Source organism: Lolium rigidum, chromosome 7 (genome assembly GCF_022539505.1).
Source record: "Lolium rigidum isolate FL_2022 chromosome 7, APGP_CSIRO_Lrig_0.1, whole genome shotgun sequence".
Taxonomy (NCBI): domain Eukaryota; kingdom Viridiplantae; phylum Streptophyta; class Magnoliopsida; order Poales; family Poaceae; genus Lolium; species Lolium rigidum.
The window spans coordinates 177,067,153-177,070,814 of NC_061514.1; positions in this window are offsets into that span (position 1 = coordinate 177,067,153).

Here is a 3,662-nt window from a genome sequence, read left to right on the forward strand (position 1 = left end):
AGTTTTTTTTTCCGAGAAAGATCCAAATCCACTTCATGAATTCACAAGAACTATAAAGCACGCTAAACTTAATAAAAGTTAAGTTACATAGAGGTCTTTGAACCACCTAGACATCACTAATGCCTTTAGAGCGAGCCATCGACGCGTCGTTGTCGCCGCTCCCTTACCGGAGCCGACATGACGTTGGGAAGTCTTCGTATAATTACCCCTAAGGACCAGTGCCCGAGAGCTGAACTCATCGACATTGAATCCTTGAATTGATCCGAATCTTCTGACACAAAACCTATAACACTGGACGAGGTCTACCATTTCAGGGAAGTGGCGGCTAGACGAATCCCCAGCCTCCTCAATGCTACCAGCGAGTTCGCCACCGACGAGGTGGACGAGGAGGTGGGTATATCTTATTCTTGTCCCCTCCCCTTGTATCTCGATGGCTACCTCGACTCTTGTCTCTCCATGGCTACCTCGACTCTTGTCTCTCCATGGCTACCTCAATTCCTTACCCCTAACGCTCAAATTTTGGGCGGTACGCCGATGCTATATTACCGCTAGTGTACCACCTATTTGTTGTGCAGGTGATGACCCTAGGCCTATAGCCTATTCCCTAGTAGTGAGGTCACTTGATTGACCGGTCTATCGGCAAGGGCTCTCGATCCATCCGGTCAAAATCGAGTTCGCGGAGGGCAGGGTACATCCAGGGGATTCAAGCGGAGAGGACCTCGGAGGAAGACACTGTGACCTCCAATTGTCAGCGGGGAAGACCACAACCGGAGCACGGGTGACCTCGAGCCAAGCGGTGTCATTATCGGGCCTCCCTTGGTCAAAATCGATGGACCGATGTGAGAGGAGGTCGCTGGCATGGCTGGGTCGTGCAACACCGAAAGACGAGGGTGGGCGGTGGCCAGATTTGTGGGGGTAAAATTGGGTGTTGGTGTGTGTGAGGGGCGGGGGTACTGATACGTCCAAAACGTATCTACTTTCCCGAACACTTTTGCTATTGTTTAGCCTCTAATTTGTGTATTTTGGATGCAACTAACACGGACTAACGCTGTTTTCAACGTAAGCTGTTCGGTGTCTCGTTTTTGTGCAGAAATCCAACTTTCGGGAAAAACCTCGGGATTTTGACGGAAGGCCCTATTTTCCCAGAATGCGACGGAGCCAGAAGGACAAATCAAGTGGAGGCCCGAGGGCCCCACACCATAAGGCGGCGCGGCCTAGGGGGGCCCGCGCGGCCCTATGGTGTGGCCCCCTCGGCTGGCCTCCGACGCCCTCCTTCGGACTATTTATCGGTCTCGACCTAAAAACGCAGGGGGAGAAGTCGAAGTCGCCAGAAACCCTCCAGAACGCCGCCACATCGCGAAACTCCGTCTCGGGAGCCGAAGTCTCCGTTACGGCACTCCGCGGGACGGGGATTGGAGGAGATCATCGCCGCCATCACCGCCAACGCCTCTCCATCAACCAGCCATGTTTCCCCCATCCATGTGTGAGTAATTCCCCCGCTGTAGGCCGAAGGGGATGGTAGGGATTGGATGAGATTGGTCATGTAATAGCATAAGATTGTTAGGGCATAGTGCCTAGTGTCCAGTAATTGGTACTTTTATGATATTGTTGCAACTTGTTATGCTTAATGCTTGTCACTAGGGCCCGAGTGCCATGATCTCAGATCTGAACATGTTATTGATTCATGAAGATATTCATTGTTTATGGTCTTACCTGCAAGTTGTATACACATGGCGCTGTCCGGAACCAATGGCCCCGAAGTGACAGAAATCGGGACAACCGGAGGGAATGGTAGTGACGTGAGGATCACATGTGTTCACGGAGTGTTAATGCTTTGCTCCGGTACTCTATTAAAAGGAGTACCTTAATATCCAGTAGTTTCCCTTGAGGCCCGGCTGCCACCGGCTGGTAGGACAAAAGATGTTGTGCAAGTTTCTCATTGCGAGCACGTACGACTATAATTGGAACACATGCCTATTGATTGATTAGTACTTGGATACCGTTTTATTATTATCTCGCAAATGCCCTGCTATGATTGTTACATGAGTTTCTCTCATCCATGCAACGCCCGTTATCCGTCCCCGTGCCTACGAGTATTTTAATCCTGCTGTTTACTAAAATCACTACTCGCTGTCTTTGTTACTCTGTCGCTGTTATTTCACTACTCGCTACTGCTATAAAGCGTTACCTACTCGATAAACTCTTGCGAGCAAGTCCGTTTCCAGGTGCAGCTGAATTGACAACTCCGCTGTTAAGGCTTTCAAGTATTCTTTGTCTCCCCTCGTGTCGAATCAATAAATTGGGTTTTACTTCCCTCGAAGACTCGTTGCGATCCCCTATACTTGTGGGTCATCAAGACTATTTTCTGGCGCCGTTGCCGGGGAGCATAGCTTTATTTGGAAGTTCACTTGGATTGATATTGTTCGCTGCAAATTCTCCATCATGGGTAAAACTCGCGATACTAAGGTCGCCATATTACCATCCACTACAAGAAAAGGTACAACTCTCGAGTACCTCTGCTGCTCTTGATTCACCATCTCGTGATAAGTAAACTTGTTTCACCACCACAAGCTTCAAATGCTGGTACTTCTGCTGAATCTGAAAATTCCTCTTATAATATTGATGATGCTTCTGCTGTGCTTGATGATAGTGGTTCATTGGGAACTTTTCTAGATGCTACAATTGCTAGGTCTAGACAAATTGAAAATACTGAAACTCCTGATGTTACTACACCTGTTAATTCACCTGAACTTGAATACTCTAGTGATGATCTTGATGAACATTATGTGGAACTTGATGATGATTTTATTGAAAAATGCAATGCTACTACTGATGCAAGAAAAAATAAAAAGTTGCTTGCAGAACATACTGTTAGATATAAACTGTCTCCTGATCCTAAATTTGCCACATCTCCTATAAACACTAGGGATAAAGCTTATGATTTTTCTCTTGATCTATCTCATATAGCTATTGTTGAGAAAACACCCTTTTGTGGTACTGAAAAAGAAAGTCTTGTTGAACACATGACTGAGTTATCTACTCGAGTAGCTTGTTTTCTGATGATGTTAAGAAGCGTACTTATTTTGTTGCTAAAATCTTTCCATTCTCATTAAAGGATGACGCTAAAACTTGGTATAATAGTTTGCCACCTAGTTCTATTAAAAGTCCAAAAGAATTGCTTAATGTTTTCTTCGGAAATACTTTCCTGCTAGTGCTCAACATGCTGCTTTGCAGAGAGTTTATAATTTTGATCAGGGAGATGAAGAGAAATTGCCTGAGGCTTGGGCGAGATTTTTCTCTCTTATTAGAGCTCTGCCTGACCATGATTTAGAAAAGCATGATTTACTTGATATATTTTATAGTGGACTAACCATTGAGTCTAGGGCATACCTGGATAGTTGTGTTGGTTGTGTTTTCAGGAAAAGAACTCCAGACGAAGCTGAAGAATTATTGGCTAAAATAGGCCGGAATCATGATGATTGGATTACACCTGAACCAACTCCAACGCCAATAGTGAAGAAGAGGGGTTTAATTAAATTGAATGATGAAGATATGAGGAAGCCAAGAAGTCTCTCAAGGAGAAAGGTATTAAATCTGAAGATGTGAAGAATCTACCTCCTATAGAAGATATATGTGAGATAATTCCCCCTTCATCCATGATT